The 22,904-nt window shown below is 36.1% G+C and overlaps 1 long non-coding RNA gene across 2 annotated transcripts in view; it reads right to left on the bottom strand.

Moving 5' to 3' along the window:
* Window positions 1-5,679, bottom strand: part of LOC107851839 — a 32,883-nt gene extending 27,204 nt beyond the window's left edge. For both annotated transcript variants that reach the window (XR_007048700.1, XR_007048699.1), the window contains exon 1: window positions 5,206-5,679. This is a non-coding gene — a long non-coding RNA (uncharacterized LOC107851839). The remainder of the gene's footprint in view (window positions 1-5,205) is intronic.
* Window positions 5,680-22,904: the final 17,225 nt, after the last annotated feature.

The following is a 22,904-nucleotide window of genomic DNA, read 5'->3' as shown; positions in this document are numbered from 1 at the left end:
TGACACCAACATCAAGAGCACTCATCCAATATCAACCAAGCTAGGAAAAAGGTTGTCTAAACCAAAACCAAGGCTGGCCAAAGGTATTCCCCAAGAAACAAAGGTAAACCAAATTCTACTTTTCGTCCTAAGGGATTTCAATATTTCAAATGTCAAGGGTGGGGGTACAAGGCTAGTGAATACCCAAATCGAAGGAATGTAATCCTTAGAGAGGGAAAATTGTATTACCTTGGTGATGAGGTGGGGCTTAAATAGAATGAGTGTGATGAAAAAGCTCAAGATGGAGAGCTAAAAGCCTAGGTGGAAATTGATGAAGGTGGGGAAGATATTTAGCCGATTGAATGGAGAGTGTGTAGCGCCTATGTAGATGGAAAGGAGAGTCATGCTTAGTGAGGGTGTGGAAGAAGAATCCAAGAGTGAGGAAGGTGAAGAAGAAGAGATGACGAGAGTTAGGGTTGTGGGATTTTCCCACAAAGGCCCTTTGTTGCTTGCTAACCAAGATGCTAGCACTTTGCGTAACATCCATTCTTCTTATGTGCAGGTTAAACATCCTAACCTTGGGAGGAGCATTGAAAAGATGATTCAAAGAGGAGAGCTTGCGGGTGATGATTGCTTGAATTTGTGGACAAATTTCTCTCAAGATGGAGAGGATGACACAAGTGCGATCATGTAGATGGATTTAAGAGAGTGTGTGTTGGGACCGAGGCTTGGTGTGTAAAAAATTAAGTGCAAATAGTACCTAAATACACATCAAATCAGCCCACTACATGCACTAGAAGGGCGCCCCATCATTGAGGGGCCTTTTTGTTCTGTTAACTCATATTATGTAATACACTATAAAAGGAACATTCTAGGGTTTTAGTTTTCAGTTTTTGGATATTGAATATTGTATCTCACTCTTGAAACACACAAGTTCTCTCCCAAAAGGGGCTTGGGAAAAACTAGGTAACAATTAGAGTGTGAATTCACTCTTGTTGTTTGTTTGCTTGGAACCTTGGATGCTTGAAGGATTGAGTTCCCTCTTGTGTTCTTTGAAGTGTGTAGGTGTTTCTACTTTCATCGTTAAGGGTCTTTGTGTTTGAGAACACATTAGGTTCTTATACTTTGTAGTAGTGTATGTCTATCTTTCTATCATTTACATTTTTGTAATCTTGTCACGGTTTGGTATCTTGTATTGTAGTCGTTTGTCTTGTTGTTGTTCTTCACATTGTTATGTTCATATTGTGCTTAATATATTATTATTAATCTTAGTTTGGGGCTGGCTGATTATTGTGTTTAACACGTGATATTCTCTCCATTATTGTTACACTAGCGAATCCGAGTGTGGTCACCAAGATAACCTTCGGTTTCTTGATTTGTGGACTATTTTGGTGTGTGATTCTGTGTCTTCCTTGTTTGTCTTGTATCACTTGGAAAGTGAAAAATCATGAAAATACCATATCCATGCCAGGTGAACAAAACTCCTTATATTTAGCCATAGATGTCACAAGTAGCACCACTCTGGGTGTGCAAATCTCAAGGCACCTATCCAGGGAGAAACTGCTCATAATTCTTCCTATTCGATGAGTTAATAGTAATGAGAGGTTGAGAGTCTATCCTTGATGTCTCCAGTCTTCTTGCTCCACTTCAGCTACTAAACCTTATCACATATCTCTGGTCATCTGCATGTTTATTCTTACTGATAAATATCCGACTGAAGAAAATCTAGACCCTACACATATCACATATCTCCTTACAGAATCCATACAATATAGTGATTGGATACAATAATTCAATCATAAGGGAAGCAAGTATGCAGGTTCAAATGTCCTTTTTGAGACACTGTCCATAGGTTAGCCATTGCAACTATGTGAAATGCGATAAGAACCAACTACTACGATGATGAAGAGGATGAGGTAGTGTGGGATGTATATTGGGAGTGGAACCCATAACCCAACATAAATAACCTAACCCATGCTTTAGAAATTCCATGCAAGGGCGATCAAGAATCCAACCAACGTGACAGACTTATCAGAATACTCAAACAAAGGTGACAGTCTATCCAGTCTGAAACATGTTCTCTAGGAACCTCAAGACTATCCTTTATTGATCAGAAACAAAGAGAAATGACATCAATTGAGGAACAAATCACTCTATTAAATACGACACTACTAATCCACAAAATATCCAAACAAACGTTGTATTTCCCACATCACCGCAAGAACCATATAGACCATTTTCAACTTCCTCACCTAATTACCAAGAATCTACACTTCCTAGATGCTCATGGAAGAGGAAAGAAACCATGATAGACTATAAGCAAGCCAAAAAGTTACCATGTCATACTAAAAGGATGAAGGTTCTATATGATGCGGATAACATGAAGTCAATGTTTCGTACTTCATTATATGATGACATATTCTCTGGTCTATATCCTATCATCCCAGCTGTGAAAACTTCACCACTAGATAAAGATTGGGAATCCACTAAATAGTATCTTCTTAATAATGACTGGTTATGTCCAAAATTCTTCTGGATTAATGATCCGACTATGCCAGATCAGGCCTTCCTAGAGCTTGTCTTAGCAGAAACTAGGAATCACACTCCTCAATAATTCTATGATGTGCTTATTGAGGAATAGTTGCGGGCCACCGACCCCCTTTATGACATTGATCTAGAGGAAGGAGAACAATGACAATAATGTGAATACCCAGTCAATTGTTATAGCAAACATGATGATCTCAAGTTTTGATTCACCACCCAAAAATCCAAATCACGCCCCTCTCGAAGATAATGAAAAAACCATTGGCCTACTTACAATCAATCAAGTCGATCTAGGATCCAAGATGGATGGGTCTCCCCAGATCTCAGAATGCCAAGAAAGGCACAAGAGGTACATAAAGTATCAACGAGCCAAAAATAATAAACCACCAAATAAAGAACCCACAAGCAGGAAAACCACGGGATCCTCCACAAAGAGAAATTTAGGTAAGGATAAGTGCTTCAACTTCTATGACAAGGGACACTTTGCGAAAGCATGTCCTAAATACAGGAAGGTTAAAAGGACATCTCAATCCTCAGATGAGATGAGAACTGCTCATACCCCAGCCATTGACGAGGTAGAGGATTCACCATCCTTTTTTATTAATGGCAAACCTCAGCCACTTATTATTTATGACTACCTAGATAAGGTATCATCACCCATCAATGAAAGTGAGCTTAATCGGATAACAAAATTGGTGAATAAGATTAATATGATCACAGAAGGAATCAACATAATCTCTAAACTAGAAACCCCTCATGTCAAACTGAGGATATATCCATCAAATTGGTAAAAAACCCTCCAGGTTATCACCTTCATGGATATTAGAGCAGCAACCTCAATACTAAATCCCGACATCACCCCCAAAGATTAATGGGTTCCTCACTTCAGGACCTTTGGCACAACATAAAAAAGAGGAGTCCTTAAAACTAGGGTTATCACGACGTAGCCGATCATGATCGAATTATTTCCAGGAGTACTCTACAAGACAAAACTCTTTGGTTCTAATATCCCAGGGAAAGACTTGATTATTGGATTGGACATCTATAGGCAGTTTAGGAACTGCCTCCTTATCCTGATTAAAGGTATAACCTTCTTGGGGAAATTTAAGAAATATTTTACCATACCAAGGTTGTTCCAACTTGACAACAGAGATCCAATAAAGAAGATAGAGAACCTACTGATGGAAGAATTATGTGCAGAATATCATAAGAGTTCCTTAGGAAGAACCAAAATCCTTTATGGCCCAGCCAAGAATCTTCATCAGACTTCCATTCAAAAGGAATATAGATATTAATCCCATAAAGGCCAGTAATTCAGGCATGAATCCCAAACATCTCCAACATACAAAGAAGAAGTGTGAAAAACTGTTTGAATTTAGCTCATTGAGCCATTAGATTCCCAATGGGCTTGTGAGGCATTCTATGTCAATAAACACGCTGAACAGACAAGGGGAAATCTCCATCTCGTCACAAACTATCAACCCCTAAACTACTTTCTTCTAGATGATAAATTACCCATTCCAAATAAGCTGACCCTATTCTCTTACCTAGCAAAGGACACCCATTTCTCAAAATCTAATTTCAAATCAGTATTCTGGTAGCTAGGCATACACCCAGAGGATAGACCCAAAATGACCTTCTGCATATTCAGCCAATATTACCAATAGAAGGTTATGCCGTCTGGACTTAAAACAACCCCTTCACTTTTCTAAAAGGCCATGATCAGGATATTCCAGCCCATCCTCCATACATTACTAGTTTATATAATCACTACTCTCCAATAATACCTTAGAAGAACACCTTGACTTGCTCCGTCAATTCCATGGCCTTGTGAAGGAGTATGGAGTTATGCTCTAGGCAAAAAAGATTACCCTTGTGCGAGATGAAATTGACTTCTTAAGAATGCACTTTGCCCATGGATCTTACACTCCAGGACCATATATATTCCATGAATTGCTTAAGTTTCTAGAAGATAACTTTTCAGCTAAATATCTCCAATAGTTCTTTGGTGTGATTAATTTTAGTGATTTTATTCCCGATGTCTCTACATATATCTCCCCACTTATGAAGATAATAAATTAGAATGCATCGGTCTGAGGAAAAGAGTAAGATGATGCAGTCCAAAAAATAAAAAGAATATCCCAAAATGTCAAGACACTCTACATCCTATCAAATGAAAGGATGATATTGCAGACTGATGCCAACAATAATTACTGGAGCACAGTTCTCCTAGAAGAAAAAGATGGCCAGCAAATAATATGCAGCTATGCAAGTGGAAAGTTCAAAAAAGCAGAACGACACTACCACTCTACCTTCAAAGAGATTCTTACTATAAAGAATGAAATCAAAAAGTTTAACTTCTTTTTGAGTCACACTAAATTTTAGATTGAAATGGATATGCAGGATTTTTTGAAAATGGTCCTGCTAAATCAAAAGATAATCCCAAATTTATAGATTCTTTGATGGCCTCAATGGTTTTCTTTTTACAAATTCCGAGTAAAACACATCAAGGGAAAAAAGAAATCATGGTGGACTTTATGTTAAGACCGAAGGATTTCTCTTCTAGATACTTTTCACCATAAAACTCTTGAAACTCTCTCAATTGGGTTACCCTCTTAGATTGGCTTACCTACATGTTGCTTATCCGGCTACTTAGTAAATAACTACTTGAAAGGAGCTTACAAGCTGTCGATCCACCTGCTTGACAACCTGCTCAATTATCTGCTTGCTCATGTTTTCACATGACAACAACATATGTGTGTTTTGTTTTATTACGTCCATCATATAATAGTGGGACCGACTTAAATAAAATAGGTTGTAAATATCTCATAGAAGTGTATGCCTAAGATAAGGCTTATCTTGTTTGAATAGATAGGGCTTATATAATAGAACATGGGATAGAGTTGTAATCTTTTATTTTGAGTTTATCTATAGTTGAAGCTTATCTAGTTCTCCATTCTCCTATAAAAGGAAGCATAGGACTTTAATTGGGGATCATCAGATTCTCTACCTAAAAACCTCTCTTGTAAAGTTTCTCTCTATCAATAAAAATATTTGTTGTCTAAACTTTTACTCTTGATTTTTTCTTCCAAAGAGATGGGTACTTTGATCCTTTAGATCAAAGTAGTTGGGTAAGGAAATAATTTGACAAGTATACTTGTTGTGATTGCAACATGAATATGAAATGAAATTAGCTTTGTACACACAACATACATCTCTAAGTCCATTCCATGTTTATGAAATGAAATTGGCTTGGTCTGCACAATAGCTTTTTTATTTACCTTCTTTTCTTTTACAAACACGTAGATTTGAGGTATGGCATAGTACACCTTTGTTCTATGGACTATTGAGGGCACTAAAGGCTATGGGAGAGCCACAAAAATCCTATGTATATCATATACAAAACAATTGTATTTGTACTAGAATACCAATGATTTCATGTGTTCAATGACTGGCGAAGACAAGCCATCCCGTTTAGGTTGAGAAGCCTTTGTTTGTGGCAAACTATCCTTAGTGGATGTATAGCCCCAATCGTAAGAAAGCTATTGTGTGTTGATGAAAGCTTTAATTTCATATGTTATGCCACTTATATGGACGTGAAACTGCCTATCATGTTAGAAAGGTTAAAGGTTATAGTCTGTGGTATCAACGAGAGATTTTATTTCATATTGGGTTAATTCGGTAGGAAATGGCAACATAGGCCAAATTTCAAAGAACACAACATGCACATATACAAGAGTTCTAAATAGATAACATAGACAATACAAGATACATAGGCAATATGAGATACTAATCTGTGATCTGGTAGAGTCAGTACAAGAGCATCTAGTGTAAATAATATAACCCCAAAAACTTGTAATAGAGTCAATACGTCTGTCGCAATACAAAAGACTGAAAAATAATAATATAGAAGGAAATAGGCGACTCAGAACTCTAAAAACTTATCCTATCTCCAAAAAATCAACATTGCATGAACAATGATCAATGGCAATAGCTAGTACTCAGTGCAGAAGTGTAGTATGTGTACCAAAACAATGGATGCTCAGTAGGCATTATCATCCAACTTAGCTAAGTCATGATATAAGGATGATAAAATGCAAGATAACATAACTAAGTCAAGGTACAAAATCAAACTTGAATCATCTCCATCATTACTTTTCATAATTAGTACATAAATCAAAATAATAACGATAACATAATGAAACAATGAAGCCCATACAAAAATAACTATGAAATTGACACCCATACGACAACTGGTGTGAAAAAGTAAAGAGCTCATCACAACCTCCCATACAACTGGAGAGTACACCTAAGAGAAGAGTAAAGAAATTATTCGACATTTCATAAATTAACCATCTTTTCATAATTCACTATCATTCGGCACTATGCCCGCACTTAACAATTTATCAACATTATATTAGCCATTATTTTGTCACTAATATTAGCCATTAACTAGTCATTATTTATCCACTATTCATCATTTTATCATCTAGGTATCCTTTATCATTAGCAATATAGTGTTAGCTAACTACCACTTTTCATACCATATTACACAATTGAATATATATATATATATGTATGTATATATATATATATTCAGACTCAAATCGGTAATTATAATTATCATCTAGAATTGAATCATGAATATGCATCATCAAGACTTAAAACTAAACCGGTCATAAATATCATTAAGACTCAAAATTGAATCGGTCATAAATATCATCACCACCATAATGGTAACATGTCCAGGTGCTCAGTGAAAAAGGCTTTGAACATGATTAAAGTTAATAGTATCATTGCCTTAGCCACTCAAATGTTAGCCATACAAAATCAAATGATGACCCAATTAAGCAAGTTGGGTTAAGTCAAACTCTGGCTTAGGTAAATGTAGTGCAGCAGACCCCAAGTTGGTGAGAGATTTATAGCAATAGTGGCCACTCTGCAGATATGTGTGGTGCAAATCTAGAATCCATAAATTTTATGGACAATGTACATAAGCCAATTTATGTGAATGCCTATAACCAAAAGTGGCATATCAAACCAATTATACATAGGGAATAATCTGAACCAACAATTCCAGTAGCAGCACAATACACAGGACAGTAACATACAAGAATCTTTGAAAATGATCCTATCTAAGTAAGAAGAAATGGCTACTAAAATATGGTACAAAACACTATGAATCCACGATTAGGCCATGCCACGCTACCTAGATGGTGAGATAATGCCATGGAATAAAGGCAACTCCAAAACGTCTAATATTGGCCTAATATAAATAGGACACTTGAACTCAATTGCACACACCTTGGATGACCTTAGGGCTTGAAAAAAAGATGTAGAACACTTCAATTAAGTTATTTGGTCCATTAATTTAGTTTAATTTTTGATTTTATCATGTATTCATCTCTTGTGATTACATATATGTCCATGAGTGGCTAAACTCCATTTTATGGGGTAATGCATGATCATTATGAATTGAATTGGTTGTGGATGTTTATTATTTTTGTTTTTTTTTTATCCTTTTTAAAACTATTTTAAGGATTCGCAACCCTTAGAATACATGCTATAATTCTATTATAAACCCAGAAGGAGGAGTGATAGGATAGAACATGGGATAGATAGAATAGGATTATTAATTCACTTGAATGAAGTTATGATTTGCATTTAGGGTAGGAATAAAATTAAGTTCCTTAGTTGGTTCAATTATATGATATAATATGAGTATATTTAACTTAGTTCGCACATCCCCGCTTAATGATGTAGTTGCAGGGCTGAGTTAGATAATGGATTATAGGTTGAAAGACCATAGTGATAGTATCAACCCTATGAACCAAAAACCATGATAATTAACTTAACTAATGAAGTTCTATAATGTAGTTTGATTGTTCATTGTGCCTTAACACTGGGGTTTTCCCCATTAATTTTCCAAGAAATTTAATTTACTTCATTGTTTAAGTTTATAGCTAGTTATAACTTTCAGACATCTTGTGGTTACATTTGCACTGATTTAATCTTAATAGTTGATCTTGAATTGGATAGTTGATTAACAATAGTCCTTGCGGTATTGATATTCCACTTTTCTCATATGACACTAAAATTCTTGGTTGGACCACGTATACCTGTATATGTGCTTAGGCACAATAAGTTTTTTAGCGCCATTGCTGGGGACTTGTAGTTTGACAATTGTCTTAGTATTAGTTTTATTTTTTATTTCATTGGTGCTATTCACTTGGTCTTGGCTTCTAAATTTGTAGGAATAGATTTAGTAGACTAGTAAGCTGGCTAGGGATAGATAGTTGGTTAAACCAGACCCCAATCTCGAGCAATACTTACACCAAAAGAGGAGAAAATCAGTACTTCTCTATAGAATTCTATAAATTCATGAAGAGAAAGATATTACTGCACACATGGATGAGGATCCACCAACCCATAGAATAGCTTGTGAAGTGGTAATCCGACATGCAATGAATATGACCTCCACTATTCAAATACCATCTCCTAGAGGTAGATTTGAATAAAAGAAAAATATGGGTAGATTCTGTACAACAATGATAGTTTATCAGGCTATCACATAAAGATCCATACATCCACTTGTAGAACGTTTTGGAGATTAATAGAACATTCATCCCCACGGGTGTGTCAACTGATTATGTGAGGCTGACGCTTCTCCACTTATCAATCTTGGGGGAATCAAAGAAGTGGTTGAAAGCTGATTTGGTAGCTTTTATCACTACATGGGATGACTTGACCCAGAAATTCCTTATCTAATTCTTTCAATTCAACAAGACTATGAGATTACGTAATAAGATTTTAATCTTTAAGAAGAAGCCGGATAAGAACCTATATATTGCTTGGGAGGGATTCAAGTCTCTTCTTTGGGTAGTCCAATGAGGTATTAGATCATACCTTTGTTTAAGTCCTTGACCATAACCCAAAAATTTTACTAGATTCATCTATAGGTGGTCAGGCTCTGAGAAGTCTTATGATAAACTGTATACTTTGTTGAACTACATAGTTCATGGGAATCCTAACTAGCATGTTGACATGTCCAGATGCTTAGTGAAAAAGACTTTGAGCATAATTAAAGTTGATAGTATCACTGCCTTAGCCACTCAAATATCAGCCATGCAAAATCAAATGATGACCCAATTAAGCAAATTGGGTGTGAATCAAACTCTGGCTCAGGTAAATGTAGTACAGCAGACTCCAAGTTGGTGAGAGATTTATAGAAATAGTGGCCACTCTATAGACATGTGTGGTGTAAATCTTGAATCTATAAATTTTGTGGACAATGCACATAAGCCAATTTATGTGATGCCTATAACCAAAATTGGCAGATCAAACCAATTATACATGGGGAAATAATATGAACCAATAATTCCAGTGACAGCACAATACACAGAACAGTAACATACATGAATCTTTAAAAATGATCCTATCCAAGTAAGAGGAAATGGCTGCTGAAATAAAAAATCATTAAGTGGCTTAAAAATAGTTAGAGCAATAGTTGGGAAAACTAGCCCAAGAATAAAATACCAGACCTCAAGGTGGTTAAAAAGTGATAATGAAGCTCTAAAGTAAGTTATGGCAATCACTTTGAGGATTGGTAAAGATCTTAAGACAGATCTCCAAAGAAAGCTAAGGAGGTAGATGTAGAGATAGTTCCACAATAGGTTGCAGGAAAATATATTGATAATTTGGTAAAGTTAGAGTACCTGAAAGTTTAAGATGCTGAGCAAGTGAATGAAAGACCACCATCACCATTCTCATAGAGGCTAAAAAAGGCTAAAGAAGATCTTGTTTTAAGAAGTTCTTGGACACATTCAGGGAACTTCACATTAGATATCCTTTGTTAGATGCTTTGCAAGGAATGCCTAAGTATGCTAAGTACTTGAAGAATATGGTGACCAATAAGGTAAAGTTGTAGGATATTGAGACGGTGGCACTAACGTAGGAGTGCATCACTGTGGTAATAAAGAAGATCCCCAAGAAGCTTTAGGACCTAGGGAGTTTCACCCTCCCCATACAGATTGGTGATGGTGAAGTGGTCCATGACTTGAGTGATTTAGGGGAGAGTGCAAATTTGATGCCTCTATTAATGTTCAACACACTTGGTTTGGGTAAGTCGAGACCATGCTCTATGATATTCTATATGGCAGATATGACCATAGTTAGGCCTGAAAGAATAATTAAAGACATGCTCATAAATATTGGTAAGTTTGTGATTCTTGTTGATTTTATTATTTTGGATAATGATGTAGATAATAGGGTACCAATGATTTTGGGACGTCTATTTTAGCAATAGTAGGAGCATTATTAGATGTGAGAGAAGGCATTCTCATAATGAGATTAGATGATAAAGAGGTGGTTTTAATAGTTTATAAGACACTTAATTGACCTTTCCACCACAAAGATCTTTGTATGATTATAGTAATCGAAGTGGATAAGTGTGGGGTGGTAGAAGTCGAACCACCAAGAACCTCTTTGAAAAACCTCATTGAGTTTCCCAATCCACTACCTAAATTCGAAGTGATAATGATTGATGATCCTAATAAGGCTATTATTGAGAAATATGTTGACCTTAAGAGTTCACACTCAAGAGGTTAGAAATGAATAAGAAGATTTTCACCAACTAGAAGAAAGAAGATATAGGAATTTAGTTGAGTAGTGATGTTAGGTCGTGCCGTGAAACTAAATCAGTTGCTGCTTAGGAGGCAACCCAAGTTAAGATAGGTTTATTTTTTCAGTATTTTAGTTTTTGCTTCACATGTTTTTTGTTTTTGTTCCGAGTCACAGGTTGATATGAAGTCTGAGTATCAGAGACTTGAGCTAAGAAGTAGGGCAGAGACTAAGTGTGGGATTCTCAGACCTTCTTGATGTAAAAAATCCTACTAGCTAGACCTAGAGGCCTCAAGGAATATTTTTATCTCTACTTTTAATTTTACTTTAGGCACAAAGTAAGTTTTTAAGTGTAGGGTGGGGAAAGCCCCTTTATTTTAGGCACAAAAATATTTTTGTAATTTTTCATGATACTTGTGCATTATCTAATAAAATAGGGAAAAATATTTATGTAGATAGAAGTGTTATAAATTGTTTGTTAATAGAGAGGTCTTAATGTATGAGTGATGTATTAAGGCGCTTAGGAAAGATAGTCAATATTACTGACTAGAATAGTTCCTATCCATTTCTTATCTTACATTACAATCCTCAAGTCCTACTTAATCCTAAGCTTCAACATTCTGATAGTAGTGTAGTACTACACTAAGGGAAATCCTATAGTTCATCATGTGTAACTTGTGAATTCTTTGTGAGAGTGAGCATAATTTGATTCTTGTATCTATTCATATGATAAATTGAATCTATGTAAGTGAATATGGGTAACTCTTTTGTGGTGAGGGAACATGTTTGATAAGTGGGTGAGTTGTATGATCACTATAAATGAGTAATATGCATCAGTTTTCCAACTTAGAGAGTTAATTCCTGGTGCTAAGATATTTTGAAGTAGTATTCTCAAGTTTTCAATTGCATATGACATGCTTAGTGTAAAGACTTGCATTCTGTGTAGTATTGTAGTACTAGCTTGAGTGTCCTGCTTGTAGTAGTAGTGTGAAGTCTACTAATGATTTTGATACTTACGTGAACAGTTGTTCGAGGATGAACAAGGCTTTTAGTGTGGGTGATGATCTTAAGTGGATTTATGCAGCTAAGTATAGTTATCTTACCATGTTTAGCTTAGTTCTAAGGATTTATTTTGTGTTTAATGAGTTAGTAATTGATATAAATGAGCATGTAAATGTGAATTTATGTATTGGTACTTCTTAACATGTTTTTATAGTGAGTTTGGAGCCAAAACATTAAGTTAAGAATCAAAGGACAAAACTAGTATACTTAGCTTGAGCTATGTCTTTACTAGTTCGTCATGGATTTTTTTGTTTTGAGCTCTAATTTGAGGTGTTTGATGTTATAGTATGCTTGGTGAGTTGATAAATATTATAAATGTATATTAAACAAGCTGAAAATGAAGTATAAACAACACTACAAAGCCTGGGGTGAAAGGACAAATGCATGGGACAAACATTGTGAAAAGTTGGAGGTTTTGAAGTCATTGCCGTGCCAATCTTCCAAGGTGCCGCATTAAGGGCATAGAACAACCTTGGTAGTGAGTCAAGATGGCACAAAATAGTGTGCCTCCATGATTAGGCCATGCCACACTGCCTAGATGGGGAGATAAGTCCATGGAACAGAGGCAACTCCAAAATCAATTGAACAAACCTTGGACGACCGTAGGGATTGGAAAAAATATGGAGAACACTTGAATTAGGTTTTTTCTTCCATTAATTTAATTTACATTTGGATTTTATCATGTATTCATCTCTAGTGATTACGTATATGTCCATGAGTGGCCAAACACCCTTTTCTGGGGTTAAGGATAAAAACATGAGTACTATTGTTATGAATTGAATTGGTTGTGGTTGTTTATCATGTGTGGTTTTTTATTTATCCTTGTTAACAATATTTTAATGATTTGGGGCTCTTAGAATACATGCTATAATTCTATTATGAATATACTTAAGTGCCCTATTTGGTTCAATTACAGGATGGAATATGAGTATATTTAACTTAGTTCTCGTATCCCTGCTCAATAATGTAGTTGTAGAGTTGAGTTAGATAATTAATTATAGGATTAGAAGGTCATAGCCTTAGTATCGACCTTGTGAACCAAAAACTATGATAATTAACCTAAACAACGAAGTTCTATAATGTAATATGATTCTTTGTAGTGCCTTAACCCTATGTTGTTCCCCATTGATTGTCCAAGAAATTTAATTTGCCGTATTGTTTTATTTTACTGTCAGTTATAACTTTCAAACATCTTGTACTTAAGTTTGCACTGATTTAATCTTAATAGTTGAACTAAAATTGGATAGTTGATTAACACTAGTCCCTATGGGTCTATATTTATCTTTCTTTAAAGGCCACTGTATTACTTGGGCGGACTATGTACACTTGCATGTGCGCAACACCTTCGAGGTGATGTCACTTGCAAATAGTTGGCAAAATCAGAAAACCATATGATCGAGTATTGTGATGATTCCAAGACCTGTTAATTTGGAAAAGTATCATCATTTTGAAGCTAATACCCTAATTTGATCATCGCCTCATCTTCTAGGTGGGATAAATTGTCTGCAACTTGATTCTATGTACCCTTTCGATCCTTGAATTCAAAAACAAATTCCTTTAGCAATAGTACTTACCAAATCAGACTAGGCTTTGCATATTTCTTATCCATAAGGTACCTCAAAGCTGTATGATCAGTATGCACAATGACTCTGGTCCCAATCAAATAGGATAAAAATTTCTCAGAAGCCAACACCACCGAAAGTAACTCTTGCTTAGTTTACCGTATAATTTTTCTGTGTAAGGTTGAGTAATTTACTAGCATAATATTTTCTCACGTCTTTGGCCCAGGAAAGCTCCTAGGGTCACACCACTGGCATTACACATCACCTCAAATGTAATAGACCAATCTTGAGACATAATGATAGGGGCAAAAATCACTCTTTCACTCTAAGGCACACAAAGGCCTTGAGGAAAGCATCATCAAACACAAACTTTACCTTTTTTTTCCCAATAACTTGCATAATGGATTTGCAATTTTGGAGAAGTCCTTGATTAGCCACCTATTGAACCCTGCATAGCCTAAGAAGATTTGAATACCTTTGACCGAGATAGGTGGAGGAAATTTTTCAATCACCTAAATTTTAGCTCTGTCAACCTCAATACCCTTCTTTGAACACTTGTGTCCCAAAAGTATGACCTCTTTCACCATGAAGTGACATTTCTCCCAATTTGACACCAAGTTTCACTCCCTACATCTCTTAAGTGTGTTAGCCAAATGGTCCAAATAGTCATAAAATGAGTAACCCACGATTGAGAAATCATCCATAAAGACTTCCATAGTATCTTCCACCATATAAGAAAAGATATACATTATAAAACCTTAAAAGGTGGTTGGAGCATTACAAAGTCCGTAAGGCATCCTCTTGAACGCGAATGCACTAATGGACATGTAAAAGTGATCTTATCTTGGTCTTTGGGGGTAATGTAAGTATTATTATACCCCGAATAACTATTAAGAAAACAATACCATCCTCTACCAGCAAGATAATCTAATATCTTATCCATGAATGGCATAGGGAAGTGATCTTTATGCCTCCAAGTATTCAGCTCCGATAATCCATAAAAACTCTCCATCCGATAACTGGTCTTATAGACCATAGTCATCCCACCCTTCTTCGTCACACGCTTAACTGGGCTTACCACTTACTTTCATCAATAGGTTAAACACCACTCATATCTAACCACTTTATGATCTCCTTCTTCTCCACCTCTTGCAAAGGTGGATTCAAGTGAAATTGATATTTAATCCTAGGCATACACTAATGTTCCACTTGAATCTTATGAGTACAAATTTTGAGTGGAATCCCAATAATATCTGCAATGGTCCAACTAATGTCCCGTGGATAGGAAAGGCCTTCCTAAGATAATAGGAACATTAAAATCCACCTCATAGTTAGGAATCACAAAATCAGATGAGAATATGAAATAGGCTACCTTCACCAAAACATCACAAAAAATACTAACCGATTTTTTGACAGTTCAGTCAACCATAAATAATCTCATTGACGTTGACTTTAGTGACCCCAACCCCAACTGCTTGTACACAACTAGCAACATCAGATTTATGCTATCTCCAAAGTCATAAAGTTCTCGTGAAAAATTTAGAGTCCCAAAAGTGGAAGGAATAATGGAAGATCAAGGATCCTCATTCTTCTCAACCAAAGATCGGGAAGAAATAGCTCTAAAATGGTGTATATTATCAGCGGCTTTCAAAACTCACCATCCACTTCTTCGTCACTAAGTCTTTTATGAACTTTGCATAATAGGGCATTGCTTTAATTCTTCTACCAGAGAGATATTCACAGACAATTCTTTTAACATAGACATAAATTTCTGATATTTCCATTTTTCTTGCTTTTTCTTCAACTTTTGAGGAAAAGGTAGGGAGTTAGTGGAATGGCCTTTAAAATTGGTTTGACCTCCTTACCCTTATTTTTATCAATTTAAGCTCTTTTCTCAACACCCATTAATTTCTGTGACGTCTCACCATCAATTACCAATTTCCCAGTTTTAGTTGTCGGTGCATCATCAAGATCAATAGTATCATTCCTCCCTTTATCAATTACTGACATAGGAGGATCAATAGTAGCATTAACACTTCGAGTGGTGATGGGTAAATAGTTACTGTTATTCTTTGAATTATGAATGGCATTACTCTTAAGAGTGCTCGGTTGATGCTGATTCAAGGTAGCCAATATCTGACCAAACTAGTGCTCTAGCTGCTTAATCGCAGTAGCATGCGACTCTACATTCTAGCTCAGTCCCAAAATATCTACCTTAATCTCCTTAAGGCAACTCTTTTGATTCTTTGAACCCTTAACCTATTTTGCAAGTAATACTGCCATCCTCAAGACAGTATCATGGTTCCCCAGTGGAACATACACACCACTCTTCTCCTTATAATTATCCATTCACCTGCAGTCACTATCTCTCTCGCTATTTCAATCCCTATACCTATCCTAATAATAGTTTTAAACTTGATTTCCTTGCCACAATTTTAAGAGTCCTGATTGGACCCTTGTCCCTTGCTAAAAAACCCACCATATCTCTATCTAGATACTTAGACTCATCCTCAATGTCAGACTCATGATGTCTAACTGACTTACCTTGTGCGTCTACTGCATTCACCTTTTCAACATTCATAGTTGCAAACTTCTTGGTAAGTACCCAATCCTTATCCTAAACTGTGCCACCTCTTAAGCCACTATCTCAACTATGACTTGCTATTCACTAGAAGCATAAATAGCATAAGTATCAGCGCTTATTTCTACATCTTGTTTATTCCACCCTCAGTTCGTATTAGAGACCCAATCTAAGATTTTCGCAGCTAGCTCCCTACGAAGGCTCATGAAATCCCTACTAGTAATAGTATCAATAACAGCTTTAGTTATCATATTCAGGGCTCTATAGAATATCTCAAGCGAATTCCTCTATGAAATTTGTGATTGAGCACAATCATCAACTTTTTCTTGAACCTCAACCATGTCAAATACAGTGCTTTAGAATGCAATTGCCTAAAATTGTAAATCTCACCCTTCAACTGCCACATTTTAAAAGGTGGAAAAATTTCTACAAGAACTGTTTATGCAACTCATTCCAATTAGTGATGGACCCACGAGGTAGTTCCCCTAACCATAACTTTGATTTGCCTATATGAGATAATGGGAATAACCTGAGTCACAAAGCTTCTTGGATCACCCCAAGTAGGTTAGACGAGGTGCAAATACCAACAAAATTCATGATATACATATTTGCATCATCAATCAGCAAACCAGAAAACACAACCTTTAGATTCAACAACTAGATCATAATCTCGTAATGTCAAACTTCACCCAATGGGGCAACTAAAAAAGAATGATAGCTCCTGTCTTGATAGGTTCAACATTCCTCAAATCTTCCTCCAAATCATCAAATATTGGTAAGAATGGATAAGCGGGTGGTTGAACTCTATCTTATCTAACTCTGTCCCTATTGAGTATTGCTCTATGAGATTTTTCTTATCTCACTCTTTTTTCTTGAGTTGCATGTTGGGAAGTTTCCCTTCCCACATTCTCTTCAATTTAGTAAACTCATAGTGGTTTGAATGACTATTTCCTGAACACTATGCAGAGGTTAAGAATTCAAGAGATTTGGGTCATCATGAACTCCATGCTTATGTCCTGCCATCCTAAGATTTTATTATATAGTCCTTTCAAACTCAGGGTCAAGTAGGATCAAGGGGTTTCTTTGACTCTGAGTACTAGGCATACATAAGTGTATACCCTAAAAACAATAGAAAATATAAAGCCAAGAACCTCAATTAATCAATTCGTAACCATATTTCTCGGCAGCGATGCCAAAATTTAATATAGCCCAAAATTACACCTCTAAGAAAGTATAAAGCGACCACTGACATATACAGAACCCAATGAAGGTTGGGGTCGAACCCATAAGGAATAAGCTGAATCTCTGTCACGAACTTCCTGAAGTAGTCAAAAAGTGCAGAAATTAAATGGCGGAATTTTTTAGAACAATAATAGTAGTAATAGATCTTGATCACTTTAGGTTGAAATTTATAAGAGATGAATACTAGGACTGTGTTCCCCCTTACTTCCTAACTCCATAGACTTGTTATGCTCCATCAACTTATCCTAATGCCTTACATGCAGAATCTGGCAAGTTATTTATCACCAATTATCTTTTGAACACCTTTGGTGAATTTCAGTCATCACCCTTTGAGTCTTAGAGTGTCACTTTACTAACCTTTGTCCTGGATCCCAGATTACCTATCTCCTTTTTGGGTCTCAAGTTGATTAGATGAAGGTTGATAGCTTTAAATTACTGTTATTATCTTCTTTTCATAATCTCAACCTCTGTTTTAGAGTAAGAAAGGTTGGTTCTTAACTTTTGCAGTCATTAAGAGAGAAATCAAACCAAATAAAATTACAATACATGCAAGAACATTACCCAAGAAAGACTTTGCACTTTCTCTACTTTGTTATTCTATTAGGGTTCCAACAATTCAAGTGATGAGGTGTTTAGCCACTCATGTTTGGAAGAACACCCATAGAACTCTTGAAAGAAATAATATGAATAATCTTAGAATTAATTAAGAATGAAAACCAGAATCTCAAATTAATATTCAATCATAAAAACCAAGAAAAAGGATTCTGAGATCAAAAGTCAAAGCTCAGAATCAATATAGTGTTGTAAGTATAAAGAGTGCATAAATTAATAATAAAACATCAATAGGGTATCTATAGAATATATAAAAACCATAAAAATTCTAACCAAAATAAAAAGAAAAACTAGGTCGATAACTACCTACAGACCTACTTAAGGGTTGTAGGTACTTCCTACAAAACCTAAGTGGGTCATAGGTCTTAGAGAAAATCAATAGCTTCAAGACTCCCACTTATGAGGCTACTTAAAAGGTGTATAAGTACCACCTACGCCCCATAAGTGGGGCTTTGTAACTCATAGGCAAATAATCCATATTTCAAAACTTTTCTTCTGTGATTATAATGGAACGTACGAGGGGCTTAGGTACCACTTTGCCTCATAAGTCAGTCTTTGTAACTCTCAGAACAAACTTTAGATCTTTAGTACTCTATTTTGACACTTACGAAGGGTCTTATAGAGGACGTAAGTCCCACTTACGGCCCATAAATGGTCCTCTACAACACTTTATAATATTTTCCTTCTCTTTTCCCCAAAACCAGGTTTCCTGCAAAACAAATACAAAACCATATCACATCTAAGTAAAAGACCTAAGTACTTGAATAGCTTCGAGTTTTAACCATCAAAAGTGCTATGAACCCATAACACATCAGATGAAAGAGTCTATTCTTTGAGTGTCTCAAGGATGCTGAGCCACCAATAGGGTACATTGTTAGGGAAAGTTTAGAGGTCATACTCCTTGAGGTAGAGATTCTAGAAGATTCTATAGGTATCCTAGTACACCTATCCGAGAAGCTTTGCAGGGTCGAGTAGTGGGTCTTATAGTTCAGCAGCTTCGGGTGGTTGTTCTAGCTTAGTCCTACCTCCCTCTATTGAGTCGGGCCACAGAGGTTGCTTTGTGTGTGATGAGGTTGTCCATTTGGCTGAAGACTATCCCTGCCATGCTTTTAGTCCTACTCCTATATCAATAGTGTAAGGTAGGGGTTCTACTAGAGATACACTCAACAGAGGTAGTGGCACCCATGATGGTGGTTGTAGGGATACTCAGTTTGAGTAGTGGTCATGGAGAGTGCTATGCTATACTCACTAAACTAGAGGTAGAGGCTTCTGATGCCTTATTATAGGCATAGTCCTTGTTTATTTTTTATCTGCATCTGTGTTATTTGATTTGGGGTTGACTTTCTCCTGTGTGCCTATACATTTTGCTTTGGGTTTTTATTCTGCTAGTGAGATTCTTTCCATGCCTATCCATGTATCTACCCCTGTAGGAGACTCTACAGTAGTGGATTAGGTGCACTAATTTTGTGTTGTGACCTTTGCTGCGCATGAGACTTGGGTAGATTTAATTATCCTAGATATGGTTGATTTCTATGTCATCTTTGGTATGGATTGGTTAGCTCATTATCATGCTATCCTAGTGTGTTATTGTCATGAGCCGATTTACGAGTCATGATAATACCTATTTCATCTCGTCAATAGGCAAGCCAAACTATAGCCCAGAGTCATAACCAAAGGGCTAATATGGTGAAAAATGGCCTAAAAGTCGAAAATCAACAAATAAAGACACATAATTAGAGTAAAACATTAATGATAGTTTGAAATATAGATAAAACATTAACAACCATTCTACTACCTAGTAATATCGGTACAAGAGCTATCACAAAGGAACATAAGTATTGAAATAGCCAAATGCAATATGTATCAAATAATGAAATACTAGACATAGATAGATAGAGCAAAAAAGGGGGCAAATCTAAATCCGAGAGCTCGCTCTAACTCTAAAATCCAACTCAACAAGTTCATTACATTAGTGATAGATACTGGTACTTGGACCTACACCAAGAAGGTACAAAAGTATAGTACGAGTACCAAAACTACGGGTACTCAGTAGGCATCATTGGCCGACTGAGCTAAATCATGAAGTAAATATGACAAAGATGTGAGATAAATAAGCTAAGTGAAGGTGAAAGGGCAAACCTGGAACTAAGCTCTAACCGTGTAAATAAATAACTAGAATAGAAATAATATGAAAGAAAACATAATTAATACTACAAGGCTGGCCCCCATAAGCCAGTAAATACAAAAAAGTAGATAACCCAATGCATGCCTCCAAAAGCCCGGAGGGTGCAATCAAGGAAAGTAAATAATCGAAAGTCCATTACTTTACCCGAATATCAGTTGTAACCATGAAACCATCCATACTGTATAATATCATAAATAAACTCTGGATGCTAGACTCAAACCAAAACTCAATAGCATCAACATCATAACATCATTTGCAAGACTTGACCCGAAACTCATATCATCAATATCATCCTCAATAGCTGAACTTAAAGCAGAACTCAAGATCAATAAACCACTGGGTTTTGCACGAAATTAGCACCAACTCCCAAATACCAAACCAAAATAATCATTAAATATCTAATCTTCTCAAAGTCAAAAAATAATAAATTCAAATATATATAAGCGAATAGAAGTTTATAAGAGCTAACATGAATCTTGTCCTAAGGCTGGACGGAGGGGCCCATTCTAATCCTCGAATCCATTCTAAGGCAAATTCTATCCCAGATAAGGATAAGGTATCTAAATTCACTTAAATATGTTATGTAAGCCACAATTAGCGCTAAGATAGCAATTCTACCTAAATCATGAGAAACTAAGTCAGTTACGCCTAATTTATGATTCAAAGATAACCTAAACAGTCCAAATAATCCAAATATTTTCAATCATACCTCCAATACCTAAATCCCATCCTATATCTAGTACAATATCATAATCATACTATAAATTTGCTAAATATATGAAGAAGGCAAACCTAGCCTACCTGGACGCCAAAGAAAAGCCCAAAGAATCCACAAAATTAATGATTTCCCTTTTCGAGAAGCTTCCACAAGATATATTCTATAAAAATCACAATCCACTCATCAAAATGAGAACATTGATACCTATATTGCACTATTGTGATTTGTGTCTAAAATTATGTAAAAATCCCATATAGTGACTATTTATAGAATTACACTTTCAAAACTAAGACAACGTCCCTCTATGATCAAGGAATATTTACCCTAAAAATAGGAGAATTGTGAGCTCGAATAGTGCTTCAATAAATCCACTAATATTCTAGGGATTTTGTAAAACAGATGGAGGAATCAATTATGAAATTAACAAAAGCCTACAAAGAATTTGGAGGAGAAATGTGTAATTTAAGTTCACAATAGCTCCAAAATCACCCACCAATGAGTCTCCCACATTCCATACTTTTTAGGGTTCTATATTCTTGGAAATGGGAGAAATCAAGAAAAGTGAGAGGTTTTATATGCACTAGTTGTTGCTAAAGCAGGCCTTGGGCCACTTTAGCGGTCGTTGATAAAGCGCTCCGGTGCCGCATAAGCACTAATGACACGAGCCAAACTAGGGCCTTGTCGTAATGGGTAATCTCAATCCATCCAGGACCGGAGACCACCCTCAATACCCAACCCAATCAACCAACCTGTGCCCTGAGTCGGATGAACTCCAAACATATAGCAAGATAATATATTAATAATGTAGGGACTTTGGGATAAGCCTATATCCAAGGCAAACCCAACCAAGTCGATCCACCCAATAACCGAAACCAACCATCCAAACCAACCAATAACCAAGCCAAAACCATAAATCAAAACCAAGATAATAACCCAATGTGTATATATATAAACCATAACCAATCCATACCATACCAAGTCCACAATTTTCCATACAAAATTCTTAACCAAACCAAAGAGTACCTAGTTAGTACATGCCCCCGACATAGCCATAAACCAAGTCTATGAAAGACAAAATTACATGAAGTAATCCATGACATAAAATAAATGCCTTAAGAACTATGGAAGATCACTAAGTCAATCCAACAACTAATCCCAAAGTTTGATATATATATATATATGTATATATATATATAACCATGCATGGATAGGGAACCGGGGTTTAGCATGCATTAGAAATCATTAACCTGGGTATGTGAAGCTTAACCGTCATAAAACTACCCACGGGCTATATGGTTCTAGTGTATCCCCCTGAATGGGCCCCGATGCGAGTAGCCATACGAATCGAAGATATTATAAGCATAGGGAATTTTTGTGTACCCATCGATCTATATGATACATATATACATGTGTTAGGTGATTCCTATGTACCACTCAAATATATGGACACCAAGGTCATTGCTCATGTCAGCAAACATTATTTTCTTGTGTCTGTCCTTTGGACTCACACCTTAACGGTTAGCATCACATCCCCGCCATTATTGACCAATTAAAACCATTACCAAAAAACCAAACCATTGACCATTTACTAACCAAGTCTATGAGATAGTAGTATCGTCATACCAACTATAACTTTCAAGTATTGGCCGTAGCCAAACCTTTTAGTGACCAAGGGATTCCCATGTACCCGTAGATCATATTATCTAATTTACTTGGGGGATTCCTATGTACCCTACTAGTGTTTCATTAACCAATTACCATCATCTAAAATAGTTACCATTAATGCATTCACTTGGGGGA

The sequence above is a fragment of the Capsicum annuum genome, chromosome 12 (genome assembly GCF_002878395.1).
Source record: "Capsicum annuum cultivar UCD-10X-F1 chromosome 12, UCD10Xv1.1, whole genome shotgun sequence".
NCBI classification, from domain to species: Eukaryota; Viridiplantae; Streptophyta; class Magnoliopsida; order Solanales; family Solanaceae; genus Capsicum; species Capsicum annuum.
The sequence above is the reverse complement of the archived record's forward strand: the minus strand, read 5'-3'. Positions and strand labels throughout refer to the sequence as shown.